This window comes from Podarcis filfolensis, assembly GCF_964270895.1.
Source record: "Podarcis filfolensis genome assembly, chromosome: Z".
In the NCBI taxonomy this organism is placed as follows: domain Eukaryota; kingdom Metazoa; phylum Chordata; class Lepidosauria; order Squamata; family Lacertidae; genus Podarcis; species Podarcis filfolensis.
In genome coordinates this window covers 15,612,365-15,630,003 of record NC_139617.1, presented here as the reverse complement: position 1 = coordinate 15,630,003, position 17,639 = coordinate 15,612,365, and the positions used below count along the sequence as shown (strand labels likewise).

At 40.6% G+C, this 17,639-nt stretch overlaps 1 protein-coding gene across 9 annotated transcripts in view; it reads right to left on the bottom strand.

Annotated features, from left to right (window-relative positions):
* The window catches only part of DIAPH2 (diaphanous related formin 2), a 334,636-nt gene that overhangs the window by 107,450 nt on the left and 209,547 nt on the right, over positions 1 to 17,639 (bottom strand). The gene's annotated exons all lie outside the window — the stretch shown is intronic.

Sequence of the window (17,639 nt, the reverse complement as noted above, 5' to 3'; positions counted from 1 at the left end):
TCTCCATAAACTGATATAAGCTACTCTTATACATTAAAACTCACCCTGAATTAGAATGTCATTAAAAAAAAAGTTGTAAGAGAAGTTAGCCAATGCCAGGTCTGCTCATTTGTCAAAGAGGTTTTTGGTTGTCTCATCTAGGACAACTCAGAAATATTTAGTGTCTTTGATGCTGTAGTGACTGATTCGTCTATAGTGAATCTGACATACTACAGGAACAGAAAAGTCTGTGCTAGAAAAACAGACCACAATGTAGTGTAGTATATAAATTAAGAAGGAAGCCAATTAAATGAAGTAAGCAATTTAACAGTTGGGGGGGGGGGGAGAGACACTTGCAAACACATTCCAAATTGTGTCACCTGCCTCTATACTTGTCTACCTAAAGGTGAACAACAGTAAATATAAATGTTAAAATGCCTTGGGGTCAAATCTGTTATGAAAAGTCAGTAATTTCTCTTTTCCTCAACCATTAAATTTAATGGCATATGAATTAAGCCATTTGAATCTCCCTTGATGAGCTTTGTGGACAAACTTACAGGAGGTGAAGTCTAATATTAGGATTCAGAATGTGCATATAAGACCAATAAAAATGCTAAGCTTTTCCTTACAAAAATAAAATAAAATCCAGATTACCTCTTTATCTGCCTATTTCATTCAAATTATCTTCTCTCTCTAAGGGTAAAAGGCAATGAAAACGAATGCTTCTATTAGCATGGATGTTTATCCTTTAACAAAGTCGGGTGCTACTGAGACCAAGTGCTTTCTCCAAAGTAGAGCTACATTTTGAAGCAACTGAAATTAAATGTATAGTAACTGCATTTATCTCAGAATCTTTTTCCAGGGTAAACAGAAAATCTAAACCTCACAAATAAGATAATATTTTATTATATTTGGGAAATACTGCTAACATGAAAGCTTCAAAACCAGAGGAAGTCCCTCAGGGTGAAGTGTTTAACACAGGTGCTGTTCTGAGATGCTAGTTTTGAATGGGCATAGCCTTCTTGGATATAAATGAGCAAACTGAAATCACCCACATTGCAGTCTGTATTGGCATAGCCCAGCAACTAAACTTACTTTATCTTTCCCAAATTACTGTTTATTGGTTTTTGCTTTCAAAGTCTCCTGTTAAAAATTCTACTTTCTATTCAGGATGCTAGGTTGAGGGAGATAAGAACCAAGAAAAACAATAACTTTAGAGCAGTTGTTAGGAACCCTTTTTCATGCAAGAAAAAATAATAATGAATGAACAGCTAAGTAGACAAGGTTGGTGAGGCTATATCACTGAGTCATTTAGAAAACAATTACATATAATTGGGTAGAAATGAGAAAGGATTAAGTGCACCAAAAATTAGTTGGGAAAAGCATTTGATGTCCAAAAGAGGGAATACTTTTATGTGTTATTATAACTTTATCTACTTGCTAAATCAGATATATATATATATATATATATATATATATATATATATATATACTCACATACTCCTAATGATTAAAAACAAAACAGAAAAAGATGATAGTAACAAAAGCATAAGTTACAACAAAAACAAGCTTTAGTTTTTTTGTGTTAAAACTATCTGAGATCTCATGTGAGTTTAGCTGAAGAGAGAAGTATCTCTTTTTCTTGGGAAATTGGTTAGTTGTGGTATTTACTATAGCTGCAACCTACTGAAGTAAGCAGAAAAAAGTCCATGTTCCTCCTTTTCTGTTAGGATTCACATAAATATACCTCTAATATTCAACAGAGTTGGCCTTGTTGCTTTCTAAGAAGAAAAATGAATGGGTTTATCATATACGCTATGTCCTGAGGTTTGATGAGCAAAGCTTTGCAGACCAAGGCAAAACAAAAAAAAAAATTTTCCTTCCAGTAGCACCTTAAAGACCAACTAAGTTAGTTTTTGGTATGAGCTTTCGTGTGCATGCACACTTCTTCAGATACACTGAAACAGAAGTTGCCAGATCCTTCTATATAGTGAGAAGGTGGGGAGGGGTATTACTCAGAAGGGTGGTGGGAATGGGTGATTGGCAGATAGCTGTGATGAGCCTGTTGACGACTCTTAACGACTGCAATAGGTCTTACAGGAAAAAGCAAGGGGTGAGAAGGTGAAAAATGGCTTTGTCATGTATAATGAGATAAGAATCCAATGTCTTTGTTCAGACCAGGTCTCTCCATGGTTTTAAGTTTGGTAATGAGTTGCAAGGCAGTTATGGGGAAAAATCTCTGAAGTAAAATATTAAAAATAAGCAGAAAGGAACTGACTGTACACACCTCCTTGGATATTAAATATACAGTCAGGTACTATGCATTATGCACTTATATTAAAGATTTGTTCTACTCCAAAAGGCTTTTCCTTCAAGCTTGCCTAACTCACTCTGTCCCCACACCCTCCTCAAAAAAGCTCAGAATATGTAAGAAGAGGAAAAATGCATTTCCTGTCACTGCTCATTAGTACAATGTACAATGGCTAATAGGAAGTTAATGTGTAACATATGAGGGCCCAGGGTGAAAATTTCTAACCTGTTACTCATCCAGTTCTGGATAGTTTTAGTTTTATTTCACTCCTTTTGCACCTGAATATCCTAGTAATCTCCTTGAAGTTAATTACAAATTCAGATAACTTAGTTTGTTGAGCAACAAGACAAACTAACAACAAAAATACCCCAAGCAAGTAGTATCCAAAGCGGCAGATAAACTGTGTGCTTCCTAGTCAGGGGGCATGAAAAAAAGAGAGACCGACAGACTCTGCTTACACTGAACCTTCTGGCTTGTGTGGAAACATCACATCTGACATGAAACTTCAGAGAAATGTCAAAAAGGATTATGATTCCTGGCACACCAAGATATTGTGATAAATTCAGCTGGGGAATGAACTTCACTAACTGGCAGGTTGCTGATCTAGAAGCAGCAGTATGGGACAGCAACTCAGCAAAAGTATTCAATCTGTAATGATCTAAATATGGCCTTTAAGTAAAATGCTGTGTCCTCAGCTCAGGGGTATTCTTAGATCCATTTGAGTCACAAGTGACAAAGAGCACCTGCTACAAACTTCGGCTGGTAGCCTTGCAAACTAGCTTGGATGGAAATAGCCAGGCTTTGATAAACTTATGCAATTGGTTGCACATGGGACTGCCTTTGAAAACAGTATACAAATTGCAGCTAGTGCAGAATGCATCAGCTAGATCTTTAACTGGAACTAGAAGGCATAAACATATAATACCAGTACTGGCCCAACTGTACTGGCTGTCAATTAGTTTCCATGCCTAATTCAACAGCCTTAGACAGCTTGGCACCAGTAAACATAAATGACCATCTTTCCTTATATGAACCTGTCCACATCCTGAGATAATCATCTGAAGCCCTTCTCTGCATGCCACCTTCAAGTAAGGTCTGGAGAGTGGAGAGGATAGTACAGGCCTTCTGTGGAACAGCCCTCTCTTTATTGGATTCTCTATGCATACAGATCCCACCCCAGCACCAACTGGGTCTCCATTAAGGTGGAAGGCAAATGCACTTTTGTTTTCCTGGGCATTTGGGCAGCACCAATGATATGACTGTATAGTTAGATTTGATTTAAAATGTTTAGGTGATTTTGTTGTTGCATTTGTAGTTTTATTGTAAACCACTTCTGAATTTTATTAGTGAGAAGCAGTGTACAAATTTAATATACCTAAATTTCTGACTTGCATAGTGCTTTTACAACATATACAGCAGAATGATATCCCAGATGAGTAACTGAAAGGCACACAAACAACTTTTAGAAGATTTAAGTTATTTGAAGATTTTAAAGAAATGAAAACTTTCAGATGGTTTAGTTTGCAGTTACTTTGTATTATTTATTTAAAAGAAAAAAATACTTTCTTTGCAAGATGGCTCACACACAGGAATCATGCCAGATCAACAGGCTGGAAGATGAAAGGATAGCATTCAGTGTTTTTAGTTATCTTTTTAAAACCTAGCCCAGAGAAAAGTAATGATCAAAAGTAAAGGTTTTCATTCTTTCTGGTAACTTCATTGCAGATTCTTCAGAAATAGTTGTAACTACGCTTTTGAATTATATAGAAAGACCTGCAAGTTTCAAATATTTTGCAATGCACATGATGGATTTTCTCGAGTGCTGTGTACTGTTACCTAAATGACTTTCTAGCCATTGATAGAATTATTTATAAAATCATATTTTTCATATGAACTAGTATTATTGAGGACAGAAAGCATCATCAACACCATCCCAACCAAGATGATGATGATGAATTATTATTATTACTTTCTTGGTAGTGAAAGCTAAGGAGACCTGAGAGAAAACAGAAGAGAAAGTGCATCATTGCTGCAAGTTTATTACTGGATAGAACATAAGTTGAGTAAGCAGGATACCAACTCTATTGATAAGAAATGTGTGTGGCATGTGCTATGCTTATTGTTATTTATGTACTTATTTATTTACTGCCAATTTCTTTTCCTATACTGTCTTTAAAGGAAAAAGTATTCCCAATACATTTTACATGTGGCCCCACAAATAATAATAATAATAATAATAATAATAATAATAATTACTACTACTACTACTATTACTACTACTATACCCTGCCTTCTGGCAGGGTTTCCCCAGCCACTCTGGGCGGTTCCCAGAAGAATAGTAAAAACATGATAAAACTTCAAACATTTAAAAATTCCCTAAGCAGGGCTGCTTTCAGATGTATAACATACAATTAATGAAAGCAGCAGTGTAAACATTCCATTTCAACATGAACCAAACATAAAACAGCAAAAACTACTGTTTATAAAATGCAGAATATTACGAATTAAATTAAAAGTGAACTGAAACACACAGGATTTTAAAGCCCATTTAAACATAGCTGGGGAAAGGGTTGGGTGTTTCTCTAATGAAATGGCATTTCCTAAGGATGGGACAATGAGCATAAAACATCCTTCTGTCTATTGTGCTGACCAACCTGATGGATCTTTGTGGCAGCTTCATATAGCTGAAAGTAGGTCTTCAAATGACCTTTAAAACCCTAAGTTGCTTGGGATCAGGCTAACCGACACTTTAATTGGACTCAGAAAAACACTAGCAACCAGGGCATGTGTTACATGCTCTAATTGCTTACTGTATTTTTCGCTCTATAGGACGCACCAGACCACAAGACGCACCTAGTTTTTAGAGGAGGAAATCAAGAAAAAAATATATATTTCCCTCCCCCCCAGCCCCAAAGAGCAGCGGACAGACTGCGCACAGCCTGCTCGCTTCTCCCAGAGCTTCTCGGGGCTGCTGGGGGAAGCCCGGGTTTCCCCCCAGCCCCAAAGAGCAAAGAAGCCAAGACAGAGAGTGGGATCCATCCCGCTGGCTGTCTCGGCTTCCTCTTTAGCTGCGCGCAACCTCGTCAGCTGGGAGAGGCTGCACAAGGCTATGGCAATTCCTCCACCTCCCGCAAAAGCCCACAGGAGCCGCGCACCCTTTAAGGAGCGCGCAGCTCCTGCAGGCTTTTCTACAAGGAGGGAGAAGGGACTGACTGGCTGCGTCAGCCCCTTCTCCCTCCTGGGAAAAAGCCTGCAAGAGCTGCACGGAGCTTGTGTGCGGCTCTTGGGGGCTTTTCTTGCCTGCCTCCCCCCTGCATTCGCTCCATAAGACGCACACACATTCCCCCTTACTTTTTAGGAGGGGAAAAATGTGTCTTATGGAGCGAAAAATATGGCCGCCTTCAAATATGCTCCATTTAGTTTTGTAGATCTCTCAAACCAACTAACCTGCTGTGCACGTTCACCATAACCCAACGTTTCCTTTGGCTGATGGTAGGAATTCCTAGCACAAAAAGGTGTGCTTAATTAAGTCATTTGATGCAAAGTCACTATTGCAGCCCACTGTCCTCTTGACTTACAAGCAGTCATCTGTAAATCACCCAAACACATTGTGGTGTTTGCCCTCCTAGGTGTGTGACATCATACTGGGTTCATAAGGAAAGGGTTAACTAAGTGTAAAATGAGTAACCTATAGGAACCCAAGGGGAGGAGTTAGAGTTGTTAAGAAGTGAGTCTGGAGTTAGAGAAGAGAGAGGGAGGATAAGTCTATGGGTTGGGCTAGTCTGATGTGAGAGAGTGAGAGAATCTGTTAAGAGGAGTCAGTCAAACAGTTGAGATAATCAGTCAGAAGGTATTAGGAAGGTATAGGCTGGTAAAGAAACTAAGGTTAAGAAACTGACAGGAATATTATCTGAGAAACCATAAACTTGTTAATGCTTATAAAATAAGCTTGTTTATTTGGTTTAATTTTAACAACTGTCTGGACTCAGGGTGTACCCGAGAGTAATGGGTTGGTGGCAGCGGGGAAGTGAGCACAGTGGTGGCACAGGGATCAATAGACTGTCAAACGTCCGGGGGCCCTGTGTGATCGCCACACACATCTCTCCTGCTCCCCACAAAACGTCACTGCTTTTATTTGAGATTAGGTATGGTATGCAAGTGCCACTTTCATTACTATGCTAATAGAGCTCAAGCTATGCCTGAGCTCCACCCAACTCTCAGATTTTATCTACATTTGTTTGAAGAGATTGTTCCTGCCTTCTTCCTGAATCTTCTTGAGAATTGCCATTGGAGGATTTGTAACATTAACTTTGACAACTTAGACAAGTGTCACTAACTAGGGATTTGGAGAACTTAAAAAAAACATTGGATTGTGTGCTTTGTAGTGTTTTCCAATCATAAAGCTAATGTTTCCAACTTGATATCTTCCAGTGGGGAATTTCAGTGAAATGTGCCTCACATTCTTAATCATTCTATTTTTAACGCAGTCACCTATTGTATATACTCGAGTATAAGTCAACATTTTCAGCACATTTTTTATGCTGAAAAAGCCCCCCTTGGCTTATACTCGAGGGAGATGGGCAGTGGCGGCGGAGGGACGAGCAGCCCGAAAGGAGCCCTTTCTCGCCTCGACTCCCACCACCGCTGCCTGCCTCTCGCAAGGGCAGGCATAGGAGCCGCGGTTGGGAGAGGCGCTGCGCTGCGCCTCTCCCAACCGCGGCTCCTATGCGTGCTCTTGTGAGCGGCAGAGGTGGCGGCGGAGGAAAAAGCAGCCTGAAAGGAACTCTTTCAGGCTGCTCCTTCCTCCTCCTCTGCCTTTGCCGCTGTTGGCGGCAGAGGAAGAGCAGCCCGAAAGCAGCCCTTTTGGGCTGCTTGTTCTTCCTCTGCTGCTGCCGCCACCAGGTCAAGTCAATAAGTTTTCCCACTTTTTGTGCTAAAATTAGGTGCCTGAGCTTATATTTGGGTCAGCTTATACTCGAGTATATACGGTACTTACCCCTGAATCATAAACTTCATAGCATGTCATTTCCCAAGGAATCTCAATTTGTGATTAGGAATTTTTTTAAATATATCCTAAACTTGTTTGCTAATCAGAAGCACTTTAATATCAAATGAGTTGGACCATTCTAATAAATTTATTCATTTATTCAGTGCTTTCCCCCCTAGAAAAATAGGTGTTGGTACTCACCATGAAATTGTTACAGTAAATGCCACACTTTTTAACAAAAAAAAAAGGAAAAAGAAAAAGAAAGAGGTGCCAGTACTGTAAACCCTTGAGTGCCTCCTAAAAAAAGAACTGCATTTATTAAATAAAGAAAAGACTGTTTAACTATAACCCTCCTAACGAATAAGTAGTCCCACCTGAAACAAATGCCAACATGCAAATGTCACAAGCACAAAAGATTTGGAGGAAGCTGAGTGGAATCACAGTGGAGCATAGTGTAGGCATAAATACAGATGCACAGGTTAATGGGGAAACATCTGTGCTATACTGCTTTGCCTTAAATGTCTCCTTCAATGTTTGTTCAATAAATGTCCCATTCTTGGTTTTCCAAAACTGGTAACCATGCACAGATGCCTGTGATGATGGTAAACATATGCACCCCATAAATACACAGGATAATTGTTTTAAAACTGCTTATTTTTAAAAGGCTTTTCTATTTTTGTGCCTCTTGCACTATATTCCTCAAGCTTTTATCTTGTACTTCTGGCCCCTCCTTAAAATATTACATATGTCTAAAGCTCCCTAATCTCACTTTGTCTAATTTTCTACTGGCACCTGATTTGTATTTACCACATTGATTCCATAATGCTGGCTTGTGGTTTTCAGACTGTCTACATTTCAGCCATGCAAAAATCAGAAGTTTATACAGTCACACATACACACACGCCTTTCTATACAGGCAAGCAAGATGAATTGTCATAGTTCAAGGTCATATTTGAGTTACACAAAAGCATTTGGGTGTACAACAGAGCTTGGAATGGATGTGACTTGGGGAGAAGGAATGTGGCCTGAGAAGAGTTGCAAGGGTCAGACAGAGAGCCCCAAGAAGCACAGTTGCCACCCTTCCGCCCGTGCCTGAGGCTTCCCACTCCTGGCCTACAGTGAACATAATATAATAGGATACATTTGACCCAACTAACTCAGTATTGTTTACACTAACAGGCAAAGACTGCCCACAAAAGCTGTCTCTGAAGGTTGCAAGGAAACACCAACCTGGAGCTTGAATCTGGGACCTTCTGCATCACGGCCCTTCCGAAGCAGAGAAGGCACTCAACATTCACTTACCTTTCAAGGAGCACATCTGTGTCCTGTCACATGATTGTGCATTCTAGAGAACTTCAGAGCTTGCTGTAGGACAGTGTTTCTCAAACTTGGGTCCCTAGCTGCTGCTGGGCTACAACTCAATGCTGGTTTCACCATAACGTTGGATTTACTAGGAGTGCACCCTAGAAGTCCCAGTACTGCCCTGCAGAGGGTAATTAAGCTGTCTTTTAAAAAAACTTGTATGCAATTATTAATTGCCTTTTGAATCCCCGATAAAATTCTATGCAACTCTAGGACTTCCAAGATCACAGTTTGAAGACCACTTAACACAGACTTTCCCCTTTCCATCTAAAGCAATATGCTATTCTCCCTATTTTTGCTAAATACATGCTAAATTGCAACAGAAAGGACTGTAGCACTTTAGGAAACAAGCAACCACCAAGACTGACTCACAACACCATATTTCTTTAACTTTACTGTTTGGGATATTTATGGTTATACAGTGGTATGAACTTACCGTATTTTTCGCCCTATAGGACGCACTTTTTCCCCTCCAAAAATGAAGGGGAAATGTGTGTGCGTCCTATGGGGCGAATGTAGGCTTTCGCTGAAGCCTGGAGAGCGAGAGGGGTCAGTGCGCACCGACCCCTCTCGCTCTCCAGGCTTCAGGAGAGCCCCACTGCCAGCCCCACAAGCTCGGGGGACAGCAGGGAGGCGGAACACCGCCATCCCGCTGTCCTCCGACTTGGTTAGAAGGCTGGCGGGGGGAGAAGCCATCCCGCTGTCTCCCGACCTGGTTTGGAGGCTGGCGGAGGGCTTCCCCCTCCCCCAGCCCCGCAAGCTCCCAGCATGCAGCTTCGGCATCGCTCTAGCTCCTGTTTTGGGGGCTGGGGTCGGGGGAAGCTCGGGCTTCCCCCGCCCCAGCCCCGCGCCTGGGGGGGAAAAATAATTCCCCCCCTTTATTCCCCCCCCCAAATCTAGGTGCGTCCTATGGGCCAGTGCGTCCTATAGGGCGAAAAATATGGTAATTAGTTTCGGAGGTCCGTTCTTAACCCAAAACCATTCTTAACCTGAGGCGCGCTTTTGCTAATGGGGCCACTTGCTGCCACCGCGCCGCCAGTGCACGATTTCCATTCTCATCCTTTCTCTAAGTTCTCAACCCGAGGTACTACTTCCAGGCTAGCGGAGTTTGTAACCTGAAGTGTTTGTAACCCGAGGTACCACTGTACTGTACAACTTCCATCATAGATTAAGATCAGTTATAACATAGGACTTTCTTTGAGCTGTCTGATAGCAATCTCTTCTTTGTTTTTTCTTCAAAATAGAGTCACCTTCAGATATTGAATAGTTAAAGATGAAGACTAAAATTCAGGCTTCCTTATGCCAATACTAGACTATTGCTATTTCCTGACTCCCATCCATTTTATCAGGGCATGCACAGAATTTCCTGCTGAAATGAAACAGAAGGCTGCACAACTGCAATACCTCATTAATTGCTCTTAACACCTTTTATTAGGGAGGGACAATAACTCAAAAGTTGAAAGCATGCTTTGCATGCAGAAAGTCCTATGTTCAATCCCTGGCATTTCCAGTTAAAAGGATCAGGCAGCAGGGCTGGGAGAGGGACCACTACTGGTCACAATAAATAATACTGGACAAGATACACAGATAGGCTGACCTGGTATAAAGCAACTTCTCATGTTGCTATTAGAATGAATTGTGAAACCTGTGTTCCATTGTTGGGACAGTCTTAGGTTTATAAATATTCTGGACCTTCTCTGTCAGATATAGGTGCTCAGAACAAGCATTACATTCATATTATTTCTATAGGGCATGTGGTTTTGCTCTATGTCTTCAGATAGATAGATCCTATGGTAAGGAAGGGACAATATGAGCTCATTCTCATTCAAGACACATGCAGAGCAAAGACTATGATAAGAACAATGACATGACAATTGCGGGGGGGGGGGGGTGACAAAAGTGGTTCCTCGTAGGAGATTTTAGGAATAAGAACAAGAGCCTGCAGGAAACACCAACATAGAATGCAGAAAGTTAAACAAATCCATTCTTCTTCAGTAACTAAAGAAGGTTTGCAATCCTGCTGTAGCTAGAGTCTTACATCCAGATGTGGACAGGCCATGAACTAATAATATGAGACCCTACATTACAATGCTGAGAATCATAATTGATTGAGTTAAAAATGCATTAAGTTTACCATTATATTCTTCTGTAGTACAAACAGCCAAACTTCATTCCATGACATAACCCTAAAGCAAATCTTCTGTATGTTGATTGACTCACAATGTCTGTTGTTGACATAAAACAGCAGCTTAGCTTTTGAACATCTTTCACAAAAGCTCATCTGCCTCCATTGCCAGTTGATAAAGCTATCAATTTCTTCTCAAATACTTGTTGTGCATTTAATTCTATGGTGCAATGTGTCTTTATTAACTTCTTGAAAATATTTTAATGAAAGACAGAAAGAAATTAGTGGTACAATGGACAATTATCCTAACAAGCATTTGAGAGAGAGAGAGAGGTGGATGGGAAGAGCATTCAGAATGAGTTGAGACAGGTGTGAGGGATCCAAAAGTATAAACGGAAGGGACATCTGGAGTGAGACTTGGCTTGACCATAGCTGCAGGTTTGAAGACAGAAATTTATATTGTCTTCAGTCCCTGCCTCAGTCATTGTTTGTAGGCCTGCCATATTATAAGGCAGGGATAACCCACCAACTATTATCCTTCTCCCAAATACTTACAGTGGTACCTCGGGTTAAGTACTTAATTCGTTCCGGAGGTCCGTACTTAACCTGAAACTGTTTTTAACCTGAAGCACCACTTTAGCTAATGGGGCCTCCTGCTGCCGCCGCGCCGCCGGAGCACAATTTCTGTTCTCATCCTGAAGCAAAGTTCTTAACCTGAAGCACTATTTCTGGGTTAGCAGAGGCTGTAACCTGAAGTGTATGTAACCTGAAGCATATGTAACCCGAGGTACCACTGTATTTCCCAAGATAAAAACCACATTCTGCAGAGAAATGCCATTCACAACTTGTGCTTAACACTGTACTCCACCTCCCTTTCTGTATATAGCTTATTCGGTATTTCAGTAATCCTTAAGACTAACTGTCCTAAGACTTTCATTTCGCTTAATAAATATACATTCTCTCCAAAAATTGTTTAAGTATGACCAAGTGATAACTCTGCGGGATCTATACTTAAAGTTGACTTTCTATGAGTTGTTACCAGTGCTGGGTTGTAACCATGTTGCAGATTTATGTTTAAACATACTTCTTGAATACCCCCACCTACCACACTTTTGGCTGCTTTTTAAAAATGTGCTAAGGTATAATGTGAATGATGATTATGTAAAACAATGGAATTGCTTGTATAATTGCAGCAGTATATCCTTCATTTAGTCTTTATGGCACAGATGCAGTTATACCTACCATTCTATAGAACTTAGCTGTACTCAGTGTGTACAAACTAGCTAACATGGGAAAAGCCTGAAGACAGCAATCATGTAAAAATATATTTAGGAAGAAAAGCAGTAATATCATGTTCCATTATTTCCGAAGAGAAAGAAAAGGTTAGGGCATGATTATGCCCCCAGTATTTATTTGTCTTTAAAACAAAGAAACTGTCACACAACATAAGAATTCAAGGCATCAAAATAACAAATACAAAATGTTGGTCAGGAGCACCTGAGGTATACTTGACTATAAAATACTTATTTCATCATGCTCTATAAAATGATGTCACTTCATAAGACAAACACCACATGGTTTCTAAAACATGAGAACAGCCTGTAGTGATGAAATCTATGCAGGTTGAATAATTTATCCCTTCAATGCCAATTTGAGATATGGGATATAAGAAAGTAATTCAAAGCAGTAAGAAGAAACACAAGAAAACAAACATGGTTCACAGAAGTAATGCCCTTTTTCAGAATACCAAGTCTCTCTGTCCTGAAGGAAGGAAACAATTTTGATGATAATCAATACCTGCAGAAGCTCACAAAGCAACTGAGAAAGGTCAGAGCCTATACTATCCACACAGCCTTCTTTATAACTTGCTTTCTTCTTGATGCTTACTGATAATGCAATAATAACTTATTTATAGGGAACATTTTGTTGGAAAATCATATGTGAAGAGGAACTGCAGGACCCAAAGGGATTTTTCTTGTTTTCAAGTCACTGATAATGCTTTGATCAGAATAAAAGAAGTTAGTTTCTTCTTCTAACATTGATTGTCTGCCCCACCCCCTTACAAAATCTTTCATACATCACAATGACTTTTAAAAACCCAGAACATGTGAAACAAGTACAGTGGTACCTCGGTTTATGAACAGTCCTGTTTACGAACAATTCGGTTTACGAACTCCGCAAAACCGGAAGTAGTGCCCCGGTTTGCGAACTTTACCTTGGTCTAAGAACGGAATCTGAATGGTGGAAGGGCACTGGCAGAGGGAGGCCTGATTAGGGAAAGTATGCCTCGGTTTAAGAATGATTTCGGTTTAAGGACAGACTTCTGGAACAGATTAAGTTCATAAATCGAGGTACCACTGTATTTCGTTACATTTTATTATTTGTCTATTGGGGTAGGGATGGTAAGTTTCCTTGAAATTTCCTTTGAAGATTATTCAATCTATTTAGGCAACTTTTCACCAGCCTTGGAAGTTTATTTCATTTAATGTAATAAACACTGAACATATTGATTTCATTCTTATATAATGAAAACAGTCTATTTTAAGTGAATAAGACTGTGTTTGTGTGAAACATGAAGAGACCAGGCAATACACCAGACTTAGGGTAAAGCAATTTGGGGTTTCTAGTTGGGCCAAGAGATTGCAAAGCTATCCTGAGCTGATGTAGACCATATATTAACTGCCAAGGCTGAGCATTGAAGCTGCTTCCAAAAACCAGCCAGCACAATGTTAATCCTAGTAGTAGAAGAAGCTTGCAAATATCAACATCAGTCATCTTTGTAGCATTGCAATCTTGTTTTCTATTTTGTGCATGGTGTGTGTCACTTACAGAACTCAGACCATACATATCATCTGAAAGAAGGTTTTGATGGATGTCAGACAATCACATGGGTCAGTACTGCCACCTGGCATCAAAGGCAAGGGATGTTCAGAGTTGGAGAGTATGCAGCTACTTCCTATCCTCACTTGCTGAGATGTTATGGTGAAGAATATTAGACTTTGGGCCCAAATTGAAGCCTTATGCAGAAAAGATAGCAGTTGTACAATCATGTTATATGGAAAAAAACTTTGAGAAGGACACAGTGGGGAAATATGGACCACAAGCTTTCATAAATCCTGTTTGAAGATGGCCGATGTGACGTTGTAATAGCAGCAACCAGTTCAGGACATCCATATCTCTGCTCAATGTTCCACTTGGATTGAACAGATTATGCTTGACCCAGCTGAAAGGAAGGTAGGATTCTGCCTGAAGATGGAAGATTTCACTGTAGAGCTGTCAGTGTGAATGAGCACTGATGGAAGTAGAGAAGGGCAAGGCACACTGCCCACAACTCAAGCCAATTAATGCTGTGGGCAGATTCCATCAGAGTCCATAAACTGTGGGTAAACTTTCCCTAGCAGGGGAGCTCTCCAGCAGGATTGTTCCTGGATCTTGGCACAGACACCCTTGTGGAGATTCTGGAGACACGTCAACCAACAAAAATATTTGTGGAATGGTCAAAGGAGCTTGTACCAGGTATTGGAAATGTGTGACTGGAACAGCAATAGGAACAACTGAAGCTTAAAAGTGTGGTGATAAGCCCAAGGTACAATCTGGGTGGTTAATACAAAGAGACTCTGGGCTCTCACCAGAAGTGTGACATCTACAGAAGGCTTTTGCAACAGTGAACGAGTCATTTCCCAAATGGCCACAATCTGTTCTGGAGAAAAAGAAAAATGATGGCAATGTTTCCAGAATGGCACTCAGGTATATATGCTGCCTCATAATCAGGTGGTTCTTTTCCATGTGTGTGTTGTTGTTTTTTAGAAACCTGTGGTCCCTCAGGGCTGAAAGAGATTCAAATATAGTTTGAAGCATGATGAAAAGTGTTCACTTGTACCAATAGATCAGTGGTTTTCAAAGGATGTGTCAAGAGAGGATGGCAAGTATAGTGGAGAGATTCAAGGGCAATCAAAGAAATATTTAAACATTTCAATGTGTTGCCAAAGTGTCGAAAATGGCCCTCAGGTGTAGATACAGACTCACAGCCAGGTGGCTCTTTTCAATGTTTTTTTTAGAAATCCGTAGTACCTCCAAACTGAAAGTGTGATTCGAAGCATGATGAAAAGCGTTCACCTGCACCCTTTGCAGCTGAGGAAGACTGGCCAGGTTTTCCCCCAGAAGCTGACTACAGATGTCATTGGAATGGCTGTCTGTTCAAGGATGGGTGGAATGGGCAAGCATCATGGGCCCTACCAAAGGGGTGTCTCCATGGAAAAGGTTGTGATATGTGTGATATTGAGTAAAGAGAAGATAGGGCTTCTGATCTGAGTGACAGTAGTTAGAATAGATTTGTGCTTCTCCCGGGGCCTACCAAGATCTTGAAGGCCTTGTCTCCAAACAGGTTAGTTCCCAAATACAAAGCTATAAATAAGTTTATTCTGGATGTATTATCTGCATCCCAATGGCAAAGCCAGAGGATTTGACATGTAACAACATCATCAGCCATTGAGTGGGCAGTAAAGTGTGTGGCATCCAGGGTTACATCTTGCATGAAAGCAAGATGCTCTATGAAGTTGCAGCAAAGCTTTTCAAACCTGCTCTGGTTCTTGATATTGATCACTCAACAGTTCATCATTAGGAGATGATGATCTAAGGACATCACTGTAGCCAGTTTTGACACTAAACTGCATATATAGTTGGAAAGGGGGACTATATATTCCTTTCCCCTTACTCACTTACAGCTATCAATGCAATCTAGCCCCTATGCCAGGGACCAGCAGCAATCTGGTGAGTGTGTGATGGTGGCAGGGAAGGGGGGGGGAGAGGCTGACCCAGGAGAGGGGCCTAACAATTTTTGGGGTTTGGTGTCACCCATAAGGCAGGAGGCAGGGTAGGAGGAATAGGAAGGGTCAAAGCAGTCAGATATGGAGGTGGGGGCACAGGTCGTGTTGGAAGTGGAGGAAGAGGCTGTTTGGGTGAGTGGCAGGCTGGTCAAATCCCTGCAATCCCCTGTCTCCTAGAACTAGGAGAGGCTTGAAGAGGGAAGCACAGTGACAATTTCCATGCAGAAAAAAAATCTCCAGTTGCTTGAGCACACTCCATCAGACAAAGGAACATAAGCTCGGTGCAGCTTCAAGTGCTCCACTGGGCACAAGCCTGGAAAAGTTAATACCATCTATGGAGATGCTAGAAGTATGTGTCCATATGTATCTGGTGCTGTAAGTGTGTGCTTTTGTCAATAAAGAATTAACAGTCGGCTGTTTGCCTTCCTTGACTGGGTGTGCTCAAGACACCCCCATGAGTGGAAGAACAAAGAAGTTACAACCATGGCTTGCAAACGTGAAGGAAAAGAATGCCTGTTTCTTTGGTCAACTGATTTGTCCCAGAGAGTGTTCTAATGTGGTAACACAATGGACAAACCAATCATAAATACGCTGCAGCACAGCAGTTAATAGCAGTTAACCTCGGACTACAGATGTGTACTACCTCCTAACCAACAAACCATGCCTCGTTTTTATAAAAGTGTCAAGTATCTTTGAGTACCTCCAATTACTTGATTTCAAATTATTTTTATATTCATCTATCAAAATTAAAGCACAGAAAACAAACATACTTTTTTCTGGATGATACTTCTTTGTCATGAATGTGTTGGTGGTGATTTCCAGTTACAACAGATTTGTAAAAATACAATAAAAATATGTTCTGTTTTCTTAAAATCCTATGGTTAAGAATTTACAATAAAATAAAATTGCATGTAGTGAAATTATACTCTGAGAACTGTTTACATTACAGACGCTTCAGGTTACAGACTCCGCTAACCCAGAAATAGTACCTCGGGTTAAGAACTTTGCTTCAGGATGAGAATAGAAATCGCACGGTGGCGTGGCGGTAGCGGGAGGCCCCATTAGCTAAAGTGGTACCTCAGATTAAGAACAGTTTCAGGTTAAGAACGGACCTCCAGAACGAATTAAGTTCTTAACCCGAGGTACCACTGTAGTTACGCAACAGATTAAGGCTTGCTGCTGGCAATATGGATCAACATGCTCAGCAAATGGCTGAGCAGTATTGATAATTCTAGGCAATTTGAATACTCCCTGAAGGCAAGCATCATATTCTGGGCCATGTTTTTTTTCATCCACCCCTTATGATGCACTTAATTACAACTACCCACAGGCAGCCACTGGGCAAAACATAAGCAAGAGCCCAATCTAAGATGAGTGAAAGTGAGAAATGGTTGGTGGGAAATTTCTGTCTCACAGATAATTCTATACACATGTATGAGACAGCTATGAAAAACAAACAAACCATGATCCACTTGAAAAATGTACTGGTATTCAAAATCTAGGAAAAAACTCCACACAACAGATTGCATTTTAAGACCTACAAGCAGATTTCAACTTATGGAAAGTGCTTTATTGCCTCTTCCTTTCCATCACAATACCTGGCAACACCCCTCCTCAAAATGCTACACCTGAAGTTGGGGATCAGACTATTTCCAGCCTGCCACTTTTACATATTTTTGTTCCTAAATCTATTCCTTAACGTTTTAGCATTTATTTGCAAAATTGTTTTTTGATATATATATTTCAAATTATGAATCTCTAAAGGCATTTTTATACTTTTCCTCTGAATCGAGAACTACAGCTGGATAAACAAATGAACAGAAATCAATTGACCCCCACCACAGAAGCGGAAAAGTTTTCATTTCTGCAAGCAGCTCTTTGAATCCAATTCAGCAGTTCTTGCATCATAAAGAGACTAGTGTGTGATATGAGGCTTACACACAGTTCCTGATAGGGCAGAGAGTTCCATGTTTCTCTTAAGCTCTACTTAAATCAATGGGGCTTAAGTGCATATTAAGTATACAGAACATTATTAGGCCGTGCTAAGAA